Source organism: Microtus ochrogaster, linkage group LG1 (assembly GCF_000317375.1).
Source record: "Microtus ochrogaster isolate Prairie Vole_2 linkage group LG1, MicOch1.0, whole genome shotgun sequence".
Taxonomy (NCBI): domain Eukaryota; kingdom Metazoa; phylum Chordata; class Mammalia; order Rodentia; family Cricetidae; genus Microtus; species Microtus ochrogaster.
Genome location: NC_022027.1, coordinates 6,243,409 through 6,262,218, shown reverse-complemented (window position 1 = coordinate 6,262,218; position 18,810 = coordinate 6,243,409). Strand labels below are relative to the sequence as shown.

The window sequence follows — 18,810 nt, the reverse complement described above, 5'->3', positions numbered from 1 at the left end:
TTTACTACTGAACTGTTAGCTAGGTTCCCAGTACCAGGCACGGTATCTCTCTTGTTGATCAGGTCTTAGATCCAATTACAGAGCTGTTGGTTACCACCAGGACATGTGTGCCACGATTGCACCATTAAGGTTACCAAACCATGTTGGTCACTGGGTTTTCTCTTTCTCGATGTAGCTACATGGACATCTCTGTAGGCACTTTCATCTCTGCCATTATAGAAGTCTATTATATACTCTTCAGGCAACTGTATACACCCAAGTGACTGGAAGGAACAAGGTCTGAACACAGAAATTTCTGCTCAAAAACCCTTCATCGAACTGTTCATAAAAGCAAAAAAATCTGAAACAACACACAGAAATAAATGTGAGGTATATCCACGGAACACCACGAAGCTATCATGATAAAGAAAAGGATAAAGGAGCAAACAAGAGCCCTCCAGGATGTCTTAAGTTAGAAAAACAAGAGGCAGAGCAATCCCTACAGCTTGTTACCTGCTGAGTAAGAAGCAAAGAAAAGTTTTAAGAAATACATTTGGTTCTGTTTATATATGCCTAAAGAAACATTGGATTGGTACCCTGGAGAGTAGTGCTTAACCAATTTACAAATGTAGCCACCTTTTAAAATGTGGCTGTAAGTCTGCTCTCTTATATGAATGGGGGGGGTGCAAAGTAACTGGAAATGGGGTTAGATGAAGTAAATAACGATACATATAATTTTCATTTTCATTTTTTATGATGTGTATATGATGTGCGGTGGTGGGAGGCAGGGTGGAAGCGCATGGCATAGTGCATGTGTCAAGGCTAGAGGGTGACTCGTGGGGTTGGTTCTCTCCCTGTAACTATATGTGGGCTCTGATAATTGAACATAAGTTGTCAGACTGCACAAAAATGAGTCATCTTACCAGCACAGGGTACATATCTTTAGCGTGTGTGTGTGTGTGTGTGTGTGCGTGTGTGCATGCACAATGAGTGCAGGCATGTCTACTCATGCATGTCCACGAGGAGACCACAACAGAGCAATGTCAGCTGTCTGCCTCTGTTGCTTTCCACTTTACTTTCGGGTGATAAGGTCTCTCGCTGAACCTGGAGCTCGCCATTTCTGCTCTATTAGCTAGCTAGTGAGCTCCTAGTATCTGTCTGCATCCCCTGCTGTGAAACAACCTTTCTACACTGTAAATATGCATTGCTCTCATTGGTGATAAAAAGCCGACTGGCCGATAGCTGTACAGGAAGAGATTGGGCAAAACAGCCACACAGAAGGAATGCTGGAAAGATGAGGGTGGAGGAGTCCGGAGTCATCAGCAGATGCAGAGAGAAGCAAGATGCAAGAAATCCATACTGAAAAAAGACACCAAGTCACATAGATAAGAAGTATGGGTTCATTTAACTGTAAGAACTAGCTAGTAACAAGCCTGAGCTATTGGCCAAGCATTTATAATTAACACTGCGTCTCTATGTGCTTATTTGAGAGTGGCTGCCGGCACAGGAAAACTCCATGTACCATTCCCCACCCCACATCCCTATTCTTATCTCTCAATTCTGGGGTTAAAGGCACTCACTGCCATGCCTGACTTTTATATAAATTCTGGGGATCCAAACTCTGGTCTTTTTACTTGTGTGGCAGACTCTTTACCTATGGAGCCATCACCTCAGTCCTCTGATGTGTGTGTGTGTGTTCTCGTGTGTGCATGCGTGTGAGCATATGCTATGGCGTGTATATGGAGGTCAAAGGACAACCTTGCACGGTAGTCCTAGTCTTCCTTCTAATGTTCGAAACTGGGTCCCTCTGTTCTTTGCTTCTGGGTAAGTCAGGCTAGCTGGTCCAGGAGCCTGCAGAGATTCTCTGGTTCACCTCCCATCTCTTTATAAAACACTGGGCTTACAGATATCTGCTACCATGCCTGATTTTACAAGAGTTCTGTGGGTTCAACTCAAGCCCTTATGCTTACACAGCAAGCAAGCATTTGAGTACTGGCTATCTCCCTAGCCCTGATCTGATGAAGTGAAAGGATCACTTATCCAAAGAAAAATCTACAACTAAAAGAGAAGTCTCTGATTGTGGCAATGAGCATTTTCAACAAAACAGATGAGAACTAAGACATGATGAACTCATTCATCACTGTAGCTTTGTCCTAGGGTACAAAGCCCTGTAGCAGAGTTGTCACCTGATGCTGGTGCTGTGGAAACCTGGAGCCACGGTCGCTTGGGATGAGAGAGGTTGGGAGCAATATCAGCAGCCGTATTCCTTCTGAAGATCAGGGAGAATGAAGTTCATGGGGACAGACCAGGTAGCCCAGCGAATGCTCAAATCTCATAGCGGGAAAATAAATTGAAGAGTAAGGAGAGCAAGCTTTGATTCCTTTCCTAGTGAATAGGCAAAGCTGGGATTGCCTGCATCAACACCGAACATCAAACAGGAAATGGCTTATGGCTAACTCTGTTGTCTTCCCACCCAACAGGTGAAATCCCAGACTTCTCTCAAATTTTGCTAAGCAGTAAGAAACTTGGACAGGATATATATATATATCCTCATCCATCCATCCTATTACAGAGTTTCTAACAATCTGAGATCCAGTGTATGGATTCTCAGCTTGCTCAGAGTCCAAGTCCTCTTTGGAGAGGTCAGGAAAGCACAAATGGCCCTGCAGCTGAGACAGGCCTGTGTTTACCCAGGACTCCTGCTTGGCCACTCCTGGGAAGGCCTCAGAAGAGCTCTTCAAAGCAGTCCTCAGAAAAACAAACACCCCCACCCCACCCCACCCCACCTCCTGCCCCCTTCAGAAAACAAACTACAGTATTGCTCTGTTCACGGAACACAAGGGGATTTTATACTTAAGGGTTTTTGTCTTTTCTTTTCTTACTCCACACTGGCACCGTTTACTAAGGAGCGGGTGGCTTTCAAGTTGGGTTATTTGAAACATAAGCACTTAAGAATCCAGATGCTCCAAACTTTCCCAATCCATACAGCCTTCATCTGAAAACCACCCTTTTTACAGTTTTATTGAAACTATGCCTGTCGAGGAGAAAGGGTATCTTTGACTACATTTTAGAATTGTGTGTGTTTATATCAAAGGCAGAAGAATAAAATGTCTCAGATCTTATTTCCTCTTTCAAACGTTTGGAAACAACTTTTATGGAGTGTATTGACATTAATGTTCGTAATCCCAACACTCAGAAGGCTGGCATAGGAGGATCCCAAAGTCAACTCTGATACATAGAAAACCACTGTGCCTAAGGCAGAGTGGGAGGGGACTTAAAACTCGTGCTTGCTCTAACCTATCAGTAAAGGAAGGAACTCAGGAGAGAAAGAGCCCATAAACCATAAGAAACAACCTGGAGGGTCAGGGTGGGGTGTGGAGGGAGGAGTCCATTTATCTTCTGACAGAGAGATATCACATTTATGCTGTGGCCATGCATCTAATCCACATCAGAAGGTGTAGGATAGAAATGAGGTTATTCCAAATACCAAGGTGTTATTTAGGGGCAAAGCAGACAGAATTTTAGGTCTCAGTCTAAAGCACTGGTTCTCAACCTATGGGTCGTTGACCTCTTTGGAGGTCAAACGACCCTTTCACAGGAGTAGCCTATCAGATAGTCCGCATATCAGATATTTACATTATGATTCACAACCGTAGCAAAATTACAGTTATGAAGCAGTAGTGAAAATAATTTTATGTTTTTGGGTCACCACAACATGAGGAACTGTTAGGAAGGCCGAGAACCACAGCTCTAGACTGAGGAATACTCCAACAAACTGCCTCTGGCCTTCCCTGCTGTCTGTAGAGAAAAGCTTTTTTTCTGATTCTCTTTGAGTCTCTGAACTTTCTTTAATAAACTGGAGGCACAAACCCTTTACAATGGCCAGCAAACTGTGTCACACTTGGGGGACAGAGGTTCATCTTGAAGCAACGGCTCTCTGTCCTTGCCAAGGTTTATGTACACTTCCAGAGAGTGGCACTGTTCTTTGGCTCACAGAAAAGCATCCCGACTCTCTAGCCTGCTCCCCGCCCCACAGCCACCGAGGCTGATGGGGACGTCGGAGAACCTGGGACTTGGACATCTGACCTCGATTTGGAGTTATTACTTTGTAGTTAACCCAACTTCTAGTTGCTTTCCTTCAGTTTTCCTGAGTCTGAGGATTCAGCTACTGACAACCTCATTTGACAACAGCATTGTCCAAGAGAAAGGTAAACGCAGTCCACATATATATTAAAATGTCCAATTGCTACATTTTTAAACATAAAATGGTGAAGTTAACTTTTAAAAACAGAACTTATTTTACTTTTTATATCAGTCGTGTCTAAATGTTAAGGGTTGAGGACTGTTGAGATGGCCCAGCTGGTGAGCATGCTCACTGCCAAGAACAATGACCGACGTTTGATTTCCAGAGTCCACACAATGGACTCCTACACACACAAAATAAAATGTAATAAAAAAAATTGGGGGCCCAGCAGTGGTGGCACACACCTTTACTCCCAGCACTCAGGAAGCAGAGGCAGGTGGATCTCTGTGAGTTCATGGCCAGCCTGGTCTACAGAGTGAGTTCCAGGACAGCTGGGACTACACAGAGAAACCCTGTCTTGAAAAACAAAAAGAGCAAAACAAAACAAAAAATTGAAAGATTTTAGTTCTTTTTTAACTGAGTCTTTGGAATCTAATATGCATTTTTATAAAATTTACTGTTAAGTAGATTTAGGTTAAAATGTGTAATTCATTAAAACTAAGTGAAACCGAAAGTCAAGTCCCTGTTATTCTAGCCACGTTTCGAATACTTCATAGCCATGTGGCACTAGGCCTAGGAGTCCCTGTACCTGGAGCCTTTCCTTTTTCATTCTTAACAGCTACTCACTTAAGAGGGATTCCAGGAAATCCTTGTGGCTGGTTTCATTCCTGCAGTTAGAGCTTCAGCATCACTCACACATTTCCATGTTGTGAGAACTAGAGCCAACTCTCCGTAGATGTGCAGTGGAATAGGTTAGCACACACGTGGGAGGTAAACCGCAATAAATCCTGTCTCAAGAGGAGGATTTGGGCAAATCTAAAGAGCCTGAAGACTTTCCGGAAACTAGAGACTGGTTGGAGGCTGATACATAGCAAGGTATTTAAAATCATTTCACTTTTGAAATACATTTAACATCTTAAATGACATGCATAAAACAAAAATTACCATCATCTTTTCACGTTTGTTGTTTGTGGGATAGCATGCTGGACTTGAGCTCATATGTAGTCCAGGCTTCTTGGCAATCCTCCTGCCTCGGCCTTCTGAGAACTGGGATTGCAAGGGTGCATCACCACATGTGGGTGAACGTGAACATTTGGCAGTATTTCATTTAATAAGGAGACTACAAAATCACCACCTTTATATAATTAAAAAATAAAGTCATCACTTCAAAATAAAACCAATGCTATATCCATTCTGCAGTATTCATACTCTGTTTTTTCTCTCTGACTCTTCACCCAGAGCCACAAATCTGATTCCCACCTCCATGGATTTGCCTATTTTGAACATTTCATATAAATGCAATAATATAACACGTGACCTTTTATCTGGATTATTTCACTTAGTGTTTTCCAGGTTCATTCACTGCATGGCATACATACCGTCAGCACCCCGTGCCTTCACTATGGCTGAACAGTGTCCCACTGTATAGACAGCGCATCTTGTTTACTCATTCTCTGATGGACATTGGGGCTGTTTCTAACTTTTGGCTATTATGAATAATACCAGTTATTCATATTAGGCACAAGTATTTCCTTAACTACCTGCTCTCAATTCTACTGGGGTGGTTGTCATGTAGAAAGTATACTTTTAGCTTTTTCAGAGACTGCTAGACTTTTTCACAGTGGCTGCTTTTTTTTTTTATTTCTACCAGCAATGAATAAAGCACCCAACACCTCACTTTGTCACTAATATCTGTTGTTTTCTTCTTATTGTTTTGATTACAGCTATCCTAATGGGTATGAGGCATTTTCTATTGCTTTTAATTTTCATTTCCCTCATAGCTGATGAAGTTGAGCCTATTTTAGGAGCTTGTTGGACACGTATAGAACATGGATGAAAGATAGATTCAGGTACTTTGACCATTTTGAGCTGGGATTTTGTTATTTAAGAGTTCTAAGTTTTGGATATTAGACTCTTGGTAAAGCCTTACTAGTTGCTATTTATGATTATCATTAATCATATTCAATTCAAATAAACCAGAAATTTTTAATAGAAACTTGAGACTATTCTGATTTGTTATAAACTTCCTTTATATTTATATTACTATGTAATCAGATTTCTTACTCACTACAATGGAAAATTCAAAAAAAATTAAAAATTTAAAAATAAAAAAAACTGCCCACTGCTCTCTTTTAGAACACAGATTATACTCTTCTAGGTATATATTTAATAAATTACTTTACGTCAGCTATCATACATTTAGTGCCAAAAGGTACTCATTCAGGATGATGGTTTGAACATATGTCTTTAGGGTTTTTTTTTCAAAATAAAATTAATTTTTTTTTGAGACAGGGTCTCATGTAGCCTAGGGTTAGCCTCAAACTTGCTAAGTAGCTGAGATTGCCTTATACTCCTGGTCCTCCTGCCTCCGAGTCCCACATGCTCCCAAGAGCACAGGCTTGTGCTACCACACTGGACGCCTCAAAACATTTTGATGCTGAGGAAAGTTCCCACACTTCATAGGAGTTTAAAAAACAAAACAAGCAAACAAACAAAAGGACAAGTATAAGAATAAATAAAAATTAAGAAAATTATTCAGGCTTTAAAAAAAATCTGTTCTGATTTTGAAGTTTAAGGCTAAGGCCAGTATAATAAAAGATAGGTTCTACTTGGGCTAATGTAACAAAAGAATAATTAGAGTACCGTTCTTTTCTAAAGTAAATGGTTGTAGTCTTCTTGTTTACACAGATATGGGTCCAGGTGCAGTCACATGACTTACTTTGGCATATGAAAGAGGGAGAAAGGGACCAAGTGTCACTGCTTAGTTGCTGGCACAGTCTTCTGTTACCCTGGAGTTGGAAGCACTCATTGACATGAGGCACCCTAACATTAAAGTACCCTGGAATCTGAGCTGGAACATGGAAGACAGCTGCCCCAGAAAGCCTCTTGGTTCCAGAGCTAACTTTATAAAGCAATAAATTAACCTTTGCTGATTTAGGGACCCGTATGTTAAGATCTGGAAGTTTCGTGTTATCGCTCCACAACACAGTCTACAGTTACTAACAGATCTTAACAATATCCCCTCCATATTTTAAGTGGCAAGTTAAAATGACAATTTATATCAGCATGGCTTTTGTGATTTTGAGTGCCTCCCACTCCCGCTGGAGAGTAAGCCTAGGCACAGAGCTAAATCACTAACCTCTCTGCAAAACTTTGATAATAAAATATTTCTAATGGGCATCATGTCTCACGCTGGTAAGCCCAGCACTCAAAAGGCTAATGTGGGTGTGTTGCTGTGAGTTTGAGACCACCTTAGCAATAAAGTAAAATCCTGTCTCAAAAAACAAGAACAAATGGCATATTGTTTCTCTGGAAGACACAGTCATATATAATCATAGGGTATTTTTGAATGGAAAGTAGTTATGTTACAGATATAATGATAAATCCTAGGTTCCTTTCAATCAACCTTAATTCTAATGTAAAGATAAACATCTACAAAAGTGCTTCTGAGCTATCTGACGAGATTCTGAGTTGTCACCACCACTAACTAAAGTTTTAAATATTTTTTTTGTCTAAATATTTGCCTTTTTCAGAGATGTCATCTTAAAGAACATCTCCAGGTTCAGAACTGGTCTCTCCTGGGTGATTTTTATTTTCCATCAGAAGAGTTTGGAACGGCGAGGCAAGTAGTGTCTATAGAGAGAGTCTGAACCCATGCCTTTCACTTCTTTTTCAGATTAATTACTGGTTGTGGAGGGCAGGGGGGCTCCTTCCTGACGACAGAATAAGACTTAAGTGGGAGTTTCGAATGGGGAAGAGGAGATGAGTCATCCATCAAGAGATGTGCTTAAAGGACCTGGATGAAGGAAGCACTTAGGTGGTGCTGTTTCACAATCGCTCTGGAAGAATGTGAAGCGGGGCGTTTCCCAGTATTGACGTGGTGGTTTCCACTGGTGATCTATTAACAGTGAGGGCGGGGTGATGCCTACCCCCCCCCCCATAGACCCATGAAAGAAAAACAACTTTCATTTCTAGTGGATTTCCTTCATTACTCAATAAGGGTAGCAGCTTCCATGTGGATTCTGTTTGATTCAGTTCAACAAATACTTTTTAGAACCTCTTAAGTGAACAAACGGTTCAAAAGAACAAATAGACAAAGAAACCTAGCCTTGAAGGAACTGACCTCCTGGCTGCGTTATCAGCCTTCTGAGAAAAAAATGTGAAATTACTTGCCTTCCTGAACTTTTTGCATGTAAATCAAAAGCAAACATTGGTAAGAAATCCAAACCGATAGTAAAGCCCCAAACATGAACAATCATCTTCAGTGGCTTGTGACAACTGAATTTTGTTTTAACACTAAAATAAGCAGCCATCACCCCAGGGAGTTTTTTTAAGCGTGTGGGCAGATCTTTAGGGAACACTGCCTTTGGCTTTTGAAGCCAAGGACCAACTTCCCTTGAAAGGTCCAAGGTGCTGTGTTGGGCGTCTTACAGAACTGGGAGAAAGCCAGTGTGTCCGGATCCTGTTCCCCAAAGAGCATTTCTATTCGGAGTCACGATGATTCGCCATTCCTTTCATCCCTTCAGAACAGTTACGGGATTTCTGCTCAGCCTGGGAGATGACACGGTGACCAATGGGCTGGTTTGTGAAGGGCAGTTGACATAAATTAAGAAAAAAAAAAAAAGTCCAGTGTCAGAAAATGGAGGTGGGAGAACTCCAATCTTCACGCCATCTCAGGGGTCCTCCCCAGCAGCCAGGAAACCTCACTTGCAAAGATCCAGGACAGAGCACCTGGCCTCAGGTTAAAGTCGAGCCTGTGCTTGGCCATGAGCAGGAGTTGGATAAACTACTTGCAGACTATTGCCAACTACCCGGGTGGTGGGGGGGGGGGGAGGATGAAAGCGTTCACCATGAAGGAATACATTAACCGCTTGAAGAAATACGCGTGACTGGCCCCAACGCCCAAAGCTTCCCTCGGAGAGGTCACCGTCACCCTTCTCCAAGCTGGACATCATCACTGAGCTCAAACCAAGCCAACGACGCACCCAAACCTCCCGGTGCAATTCCTTCGCCATTGCATTCTAAAGGTGACCATCGTGGGCGAGAAGAGGCTGCACAAGTAACCGAGAAAATTAGCCTGTCTTTTTCCATGGCGATAATCGAATTAGCCTCAAATTAAACGTGTAATTGGCCCTCGATGGATGCAGGGACAAAAGCCCCCATTGTCCTATGGCTCCCGCGGTGGCGGCTGCAACCTTACCTACCCCGCCCAGGCCAGACCCCGTCGCAGGGAGCGCGGCCCAGGGCCGGGAAAGCACTGGAGCTCGGGAGAGCGTGCACGCGCTCGCCGTTCCCCGCTGCCTCCGAGCCCGCGCTGGGTGGGCGGCTGCCTGGCTGCAGGGCTGCGCGCAGGGCGGAGGGCGCGCGACAGGGAGGAGCAGCTGAAGCTCGGGGGGTGCGGGAGGCGTGCGCGCGCTCCCGACGCCGAGCCTAGCCGCGCCCGCGCCCCTCTCCCCGCCCCGCTCGCCCGCCCCGCGCGCTCTCTCCTCCCTCCTCCCCGCCCCGCGCCCGCCCAGCCCCCGGAATCAGTGCAGCTGTCGCCGTTCGGGCTGCGGATTCCTCCAGTCCCTCCCCCGGCCGCCTCTCCTCCCGGAGCGAGCGCGCAGCCCCGCGCAGCAGCGCCCACTGGTCCCGTCCTGTGAGCCCCGGCCCCAGCCGCCGCCAGCCCCGCGGAGTCGCCTCCCCGGCCCACCCGCCCGGCCGCCGAGGAGCGGGAGGAGGACGGGACCCCGGCGCCCCCACCCCACCCCCGGAGGTAGGTCGGGGTCCGAGGCAGGAGGATGCCAACTCACCCCAGGCTGTCTGCGGACGGGCGGGCGGAGAAGGGGCGCGGGCCGGGGCGCGTGACGCGGCTGCTGCCCTGCGCCCCGGAGGCCGTGGGGGCGGGGAGCGGGCCCTCGGGGCGCGGCGGGCTCCGCCGCAGTGAGGACGCCTGCCACTGACCGTCGTGGGCCCTGTCACGGGGGTGGGTGCCGAGTGTGGGGTCTCCCAGGGGCTCTTCTAATCTCCGTGCGTAACGGTGCGGGGCTGCGGCCGGCGTGGTCCGGGCTGCGCTGCTACAGCCCAGCGCGCCCCGCCGCCCCCGCCTCGCCCAGTCCCGCGCCCGCGCAGGGCTGGGGGAGCCGCCCTGGGGCGCCGCGCCCGCCCTCGCCTCCTGCCATCCAGCCTTCAACAGGTTAGTGCGGGTGCGAGGACCCTCGGGCCCTGCTTAGGGTAGGTGGGCTGGACGCCTCTGGTCACCGGCTCACGGTAGCCGCTTCAGGGGAGCCTTCCCTTTGTTTTTGTGACAGGAGAGGTGCCAGGTGCTGCCATCGAATCGGGGGGAGGCTTACGGAAAGCATTGCCCGTTATTTTTGCAGTCAAGCCAGAGCAGATAGTGAGGAGAGGGATGTGTGGGAGTGCTTCAGCAGAAGAGAAAATGGATTCGGTACGGGCTCTTTGGGCGGGGATGTGCGTTTTTGGCAAGATGGATGGCTCACGGTGCCCTCACCGTGATGCAGCACAATGCAGCAGTATCGCAGCCTCCGAGCTTCTCTCCGGCAGGGCTTGGCACAGCCACCCGGCGCCTGCGGCCCCCGCCCGGCCCCACCCAGGCCCAGAGCAGCCCTTCGCCTGCGCCCGGAGCTGCTTCTACCTTGTCTTGGTACTGTGGCGAGACGTGGCGTCGGAAGGAGCAGGTCATCTAGGGTGTGAGGGGGGTAGCCTTCGCTTTGGGGACGACTCTTCCTGCCCTGCCTGTTGGCTCTGGGGGACCAAGGCGCGCCCTGCAGCACTGATGCAGGCCAAAGCAGCTGGCCTGCGGATGCGGGCGGGAGCCTGATACTAACCAGGGACCAGCACTGGAGGGAGGGGCTGCAGAAGGACACGGCCCAGCGGTGTGCAGAGGCTGTGGTGCATTCAGTGTGGATTCCCAGCTTTTCTATGCATCGTTCATAAACCATAGGCACAACCCAGATAGGCACTGGTTCCATCATTTATAAAAAGTTGGTGATTATTAATTAGACTATCACAGCCATGACGTTACAGTTCCTTATCTGTCTTTGGTCATTTCTGAGAAAATGGATTTTTCCTCTAGGAAATCATCTTTGAAGTGAAATAATTTTTCATTTCAAATCATATGCTCCTAAAAACGTTTATTAAAATAGAGCATTTTTTCTTTGCTCTTCAGTTATGTTTTTCTGATGCAGAATTAAGGAGCATATAAAGTCTCAACTAATGGCAATCCTTTTAACTAAATTTACATTTCAACACCACACAAAACACAGAATATTACCTTTCGCACAGTTTGGAGCTGATATATTTGAAATAAAGTCTAACTCTCTACAATGTAGCAGTATATATTCAAACTGGCATTTTCTTGAAGTAAACTTGAGCAGGCTAAAGAGGTTATGTTTTGAAAATTACCAATATTGTATGTTAATTTTGACTCATCTCCTTCAAATTCACGAATATATTCCAATACAGAGAATCCATTAAAGTCACTGCCTAGAAATTAGTGATGAAACCAGTTTTTAAATGATAAATTTAAATGTCTTATGTTAAAAATTAGTATTTATAATTCAAAAGTCATAAAAACAAGAGATCAAAATAAGTGTGTCTATTTAATGTTCAGCATCAACTTGTAAGCATTAGCACAAAGAATAAAAATATAGCATTCTATTAAGTTGTTCTAAAGGAAAATTTTATGTGATTCTTTTAACCTGTTTTTTTTAATCTGTTTTTTTTCTGCATGGCAAGTGCAATTGTTTGTTTGGATTCTCTATTAAGGACTTGTTGATAAATGTCATGATTGATAGCAAATTGGTTGACTTCCAACCAGACTTGTAGGTTCAGGTAGCCAAACCAACCCTCCAGGCTTAACTAATGGGGTTATGATGGTCACTGGCTGCATTTGTGGTTGGTTATGTGTATTTTTATGTACATATTTTCATAGATGTTGCTGGGGACAGGGGTTGAGGCCTCTGCTGTTGATATCTCATGAAGAGATGGTCCCCAGTATCATCCAAGTCTCCACTGGTACACAGGAAATGTCCCTTTAAGCTGCCATTTCTGTATTTCATTTATGATGGAAGAGGTGGCAAGTGGGATAAATCTCAGATGTCACCCCAGGCTGACCTAAAATGTATACATGAAAGGCAGATGTCAATATAATAACTGGAAGGGAAGATGAGCCTTTCAAAGCCAAGGGTGAGCCTGCTTTTGTTTTGCTTTTAATCTCTGATGAATCTGTTAGCATAGAGTAAAACAGCCTGTAATCTGTGGTGTGTGTGCGCATGTGCGTGGGTGTGTGTGTGGTGTTGTATCTGGTGTGTGTATATATGTGGTGTGGTAAGTGTGTGGTATCTGTGGTATGTGTGTGTGTGATGTGGTAAGTGTGGTGTTTGCATAGTGTCTGTGGTGTGTTTGTATGTGTGGTGTGGTAAGTATGGTATCTATGGTGTGTGTATGTGGTGTGGTAAGTGTGTGGTATGTGTGTAATGTCTGTAATGTGTGTGGTGTGGTAAGTGTGTGGTGTCTGATAAGTGTGTGTGGTAAGTGTATGGTATGTGAGTATGTGTGGTGTGGTGTGTGTATGTGTGGTGTGTGTGTCTGTGTGGTAAGTATGTGTGGTAAGTATGTAGGGTGTGTGTGTGTGTGTGTGTGTGATGTATGTGTATGTGTAATGTGTGTAATATCCGTAGTGTGTGTGATGTATGTAGTATCTGTAGTGTGGTGTGGTGTGTGTCTGTGTGGTGTGGTAAGTATGTAGGGTGTGTGTGTGTGTACGTTATTTGGAGCTTCTCTAATACTCAAGGGCTGTTCAGAGATGGGGCTTTGGATTTGAGCTTCTCGGCTGTTTTCACTATCTAAAATTATGTTGCATAAAGATTTTTTGAGTATTGTGGGAATGGATTATGCAGACATTATGAATTTACTATGTTGTAGAAAACATCCTGTGTTGATGTCACAGGAGGTTTAGCTGTTCTGACTTACACACCAGCTGCAGAACTCTGTTGGGTTGAATGCTTTGTAACTGTCATGTCTGCAGTGACCAGAACTTTCATCTGTAATGATGGAAAGCAGTGGGGTAGGGAAGCACTGTCCCCGGGTCTCTGTGGTGTTGGAGATCCTCCTGGCCAGAAACCTGACACCAGCAGTTCCTTTGGAGAACTGGCTTCTTTGTCTTGGATGGATGGAAGTGTGACTTTCCATGGAGAGATACTATTTTGAGATAGAAGGATGTTAATAAAAAAGCAGATTTAGCTAAACAGGAGGGACAATCACCTAGTGTTTTTTTGTTTAAGATAATTGTGAGCTTTTCATTTTAAGATCCTATTTTGTACTTAGTTGTTTTGGGGACAGGATCCACTGATCTAAAACTCCAGGGTTTAAGTGATCCTCCTGCCGCCTGGCTAAAGAGTGTATTTTTAGTGATAATCTTACAGTCCAAGTTGTTGTTAGGATTTTTGTTAACTTACTAACTTACGCTCAGCAGTAATACTCCCTTTATTAGGTTGAGCCCTGACCAACACCTTTCTTTTAAGGGGTCTTTTCTACTATTCTGTGGGTTTCCTTACATAACCCTGGGTCCTTCTGTGGTTTACTGGCATGCAAACCAACCTTGAATGAGGAAGGAGCCAGGGTTTCAGCTGCAAAGCTACTGCTGAAGCCCCAAGGACTCCTCTTGGAAGCTTTCAGACTATACTCCTTGCTTCACAAAGACCAAGTTGAATTCTCTGATTTTTCTCGGTAGTAGTTATGTCATGTTCAAGATTATGTAGTATAAGAATAACATTTTTTGTAACTAATGAGTAAAACTTATTCCAATTGGATAGACATATAATGAGTAAAACTTATTCCAATTGGATAGACATATATTTTCTATTTTAAACCATCACCTTCAGAGACAAAGAGTCATGGATCAGTGGTTAAGAGTGTCCTCTGCTCTTAAAAAGGACTTTTTGAGTTTGGTTCCAGCACCTATGTTAGGCAGCTCACCACCGCCTATAACTCCAATTCCAGGGAATCTGACTTCATGGGTACATGCACACACACACACAATTAGAGTAAATCTTAAAAAATAAAATAAAATATCAGTCGGGCGGTGGTGGTGCACGCCTTTAATCCCAGCACTCGGGAGGCAGAGGCAGGTGGATCTCTGTGAGTTTGAGGCCAGCCTGGTCCATAAGACCGAGTTCCACGACAGGCTTCAAAGTTAAGGAGAAACCCTGTCTTGAAAAACCAAAATAAATGAAAATAATGAAATACCATTTTTGGACAAGGCATTTTGATATCATTCGTTCATGGACCACCATTATTAGAATCCCTCAGTAGCTTGCTATGATTGTGTCCTCCAGACTGCACTCCAGAACTTCCCGGTTAGTCTCTGCATTATAGCAAAATGCACAAAATGTTTGAACATTCAGTTAATGAGCTCTGTCCTGCTCTTTCAAAATATCAAAAGCTTCCTGTGACTGAAGGCACAAAACCCATCATCTGAGTCCTGTTTTCCAAACCCATGTAATGGTGGAAGGAGAGAACAGAGCCACAGAGTTTTCCTCTGGCCTGCACGTGTGCATCATGACATGTCCCTCCCTATACACATACTAGACACAAGGAGTAATGAATTTTTTAAATTTCAAAGCTTCCTGTATACTTCTCCTTTTAGGTTGAAGTATCTCTGGGCATGTGTATGCACACATGTGTGTCTTGCCACTAGATGGAGAAATCTGTGTAGTCCTATTTCTTATTGGCAATCTAGATTTCTAAGTCTGTGGATTAGCCTTCTCTTAAAAGTCTTGGGGATTTATTTTGTCTATTTTTAACTTTAAATAAGCCAAATTATGTTTTATATGTCTTCTGACTTGCATTTTTAAGTTAATATCTAATCCTAAAATTCATAAATTTTCCTTCTATAGTTCATCCATTTCCAGTGCTTGTAGTATTCTATACAACCACAGCTTATCCATCCGTCTGTTGTTGTAGGTGGATATTTGAATTGACGCTGGATTTTTTTATGCTATGAAAGGGCAGACGTGAGTGGTTTGGGTACCCATGTCTTGGTGTACACGTGGTAACATACACACTATGTCTGTCCAAGGAATGAATCGTGTTGGATCACAGAGTGTTACGTCACCGTCATCCTTACCAGATGGTGCCTAGTTGTAGCAGCTGGATGACTCTTCTCAAGGATGTGTAAACATTGCGTTTACTCCAGAACCTCACCATTAGCTCATTTCCTAACTTTAACAACCTTAGCCCAGTTAATATTTGTGAGAAACTTGTTTTATTTGCAATTTTGCTGATAACTGACAATAAAAGCTCTATTATCGAGCTTTTGGAACTCTGTGTTCTGTGAAATGCTTGTTCGGTCTTCAGCTCACATTTTTAAAAAATGTTTCTTTGTTGATTGTAGGGCTTCTGAAGGTAGCTTGCCCACTCTTCCCTTGTAGATAATGCATTACAAATATTACCTGCTAATTTTGTTTTTGAAGAAAATTCTAATCATTTCTGTTAATAAATGTGTAGTTATAAAAAAAAAGTCAAAATCCAGGTTTGTTGAGGATGACTTTGTTGCTGCAGAAAATTTTCCTAACCTTGGAAAGAGCCAAAAGACACAAGCCCAGATCCTAATGGTCTTGCTCATTAGGTGTGGGGCGTGGCTAGGTGTGGCTGCACCTCACTTTGGCCTACTTCCTCATCTCCTTACTGTGAGACAGCAGCAGTGCAGAGTGCGTAGTAGGTGTTCGCTTCATTTGATTTCCTCTAGGAAAATAATGCTCTAATCTGTAGGAGCCACAAACTTTTTTAATAATGCTTGGCAAGAATGCTAAGTATTTTTATATGAAAAGAGCTATTCATGCCTTTCATCCCACTACTCGGGAGGCAGAGGCAGGCGGATCTCTGTGAGTTGAAGGCCAGCCTGGTCTACAGATCTAGTTCCAGGACAGGCTCCAAATATATACACATGAAGGAAGGAATGAAGGCAGGCAGGCCGGTAGGCTATTAAATTGCTTACTCTAACTTTTTTTGTTTGGTTTTTTTTTTTGGAGACAGGGTTTTTCTTTAGTTTTGGGCCTTCCTGGGACTCGCCCTGTAGACCAGGCTAACTTCTGTCTTGTTTTGTTTTACTTTTGTAGAAGGCTATGTTACCAATGGAGTAAAGACATAAAGTCTTAACACAGGCTGTTTCACTTGCTGGAAACAAGCCTTTAATCAGTTTAGATTCTAGTATGTGAAAATAGCATATAATTACATTTCTACAAAAACTGTTCTTTTTACCCAGTAAGGATTTATATTATTAATGTTCTCCATTTGCAACCACTCGGGGATTCCTTTGCCTTCTTAGTTGGGTTTGGTAAATAGTTCTTGAATACATTCTTTTGCCAGGATTTGAAAGTGTGATGGTGGTACTGCATGACTTAGATTTGAAAAAAAGGGGTTTTATTTATTGTGTGTGTGTGAGAGAGAGAGAGCATATGCATGCACACATGTGTGCACACTGTGGCACGCATGTGGAGCTCAGAGGACAGCTTGTAAGAGTCAGTTCTCTCCTCTACCATGTGGACTCTGGGCACCAAAGTCAGATCATCATGGTTAGACATAAGTGCTTTTACTTGCTGAGCCAACTCAGAGGTCTGCATGGCTTAAATCTGAATAAAAATTAGTTTAGTTTCTAAATCCTAGAACTATACATTCGAGTAATATATGTGTTATATATTATACATATTATGTGTATATATATTTATATAGTATATATGTATACACACATATATATACAGAGAGAGAGTACACATATTTTGTATCCTGTACTCAAGAAGATAAAAGACTTTTTATTGAGCCCATGGGTGACTTTGACAAGCTGTTCGTCTTGGGTTTAAATTTTCTCTCCTAGAATTTAGGGAAAGTAATATCAGTGATGAAGGGTGAAATACACTAATTTAAGAAGATTTTCCCTTTCCTCGTGTAAATACACATTTTCTTAGGCCCTGTCACTTCATTAGAGCGTGGGAAAAGATGTAGGAACAGGGCCACAAGGGAACCTCACAAACAGTGTCCGGGAGGCCATGTGTCCCTACTGGCTGTGGCCTTAGCAAGCCAAAAAGTTTCTCCTTGTCTCCCTGCCCTCTTGGGTGGCTCTTGAAGACACAGTTTTTCTGGCGTGTTTGTTGTCAGACCATGTCTGCATACTCAGGTGCTGTATGTCTTGCTGACGTGTTCTTTACCAGCTGGATAGTCTTGGAGGGAGACATGTTTGCTCCCTTGTCCTATTTGATTCAAGGGAAAGGAAAGCCTACATTCTTCATTAAAGTAAACTTACTGTGGTCTGAGATAGTCAGTTATTTTCCATTGTATTTTTTTTGTTTGTTTTTGTTTTTCGAGACAGGGTTTCTCTGTAGCTTTGGAGCCTGTCCTGGACCTAGCTCTTGTAGACCAGGCTGGCCTCGAACTCAGATCCGCCTGCCTCTGCCTCCCGAGTGCTGGGATTAAAGGCATGCGCCACCACCGCCCGGCTTTTCCATTGTATTTTTAATATGATCTGAAGAGAAACCAGAGTATATCCATTGTATTTTTAAACCTGGAGTATATGAAAGCTTTTTATGGATTATTAATAGTATTAAAATATTCATTTTTTAATCACCATTTTTTAAGTACCACAGATTTTTTGATACTGTCTCCTACTGTCCATGGTGTATTGGGTTTCTCCCCATTGGTATGTAAAAAAATACATGCTCTCAGAAATTTATGAATTAATATGTCATTGTAACAAATACAAAATATAGAGCTGGTAGATGAGTAGTTGGTAAAGTGCTTACTAGGAGCCTGAAGTCCTAACTTCAGCCCTCCAAACTCATATGAAAAAAAATTGTAATTCCATGGCTGAGAAAGCAGAGACAGGTGGATTTTCAGTGCCTGCTGGCCGGGCAGCCTTCCCAATTGGTGAGCTCCAGGACAATTAAACTTTGTTTCCAGAAGTAATGTGGGCTGGAGAGACAGCTCAGTGATTGAGAGCACAGGATACCCTGGCAGAGCTTCACTTCTAGCTCCGGGGGACTCAGTCCCCTGTTCGGGCCTCTGAGGACACTGGACATACACATGGTCCACATACATACATGCAAGAAAGGCACTCATACAGAACATATTATAAAAGACTGTGAAAAGGTGTTTGGATCCTAAGGAACACACCTAGGGTGACTTCTGGCGTGTCTGTGCATGTGCTGTTTGTTTATATATGTATGTGGGGGGTGTTATTTGTTTGTTTGTTTGATTGATTTGGAGACATGGACTTGCTGGGTAGTTTGCTACCCTAGAACTCACTATGTAGCTCAGATTGGCCTTGAACTTGAATAATTCAACTGTCACAGTCTCCCAAGTGCTGGGATTTTAGGCATGAGCCACCATGCCTGGCTCAAAAATATTTTTTAAATCATTTTATTACCAAAATAATAGATGAATGTTCTAGGTTATGTGGGAAATGAAGATGTCTAAGTATTCAACCCAGAAACAGACACTTAGCATATGTGCTTCTCACCAGTACATAGGACCAGCCATCAGATTGTCAACTACATCACAGAGGCTTGACAGTCAGTCATGGCGGGGTGTTCGCC

The 18,810-nt window shown here is 43.7% G+C and overlaps 1 protein-coding gene across 2 annotated transcripts in view; it reads left to right on the top strand.

The window, feature by feature from the left end:
* Positions 1-9,754: 9,754 nt before the first annotated feature.
* Sptbn1 (spectrin beta, non-erythrocytic 1) overlaps positions 9,755-18,810 on the top strand; it is a 165,401-nt gene continuing 156,345 nt past the window's right edge. Inside the window, exon 1 of one of the 2 annotated variants that reach the window (XM_005359172.3) lies at positions 9,755-9,977. The gene's annotated coding sequence lies outside the window, so the exon portion shown is untranslated. Of the gene's footprint in view, positions 9,978-10,322; positions 10,398-18,810 lie in introns of those variants that run through there. The other variant, XM_026785213.1, reaches the window with a different exon arrangement.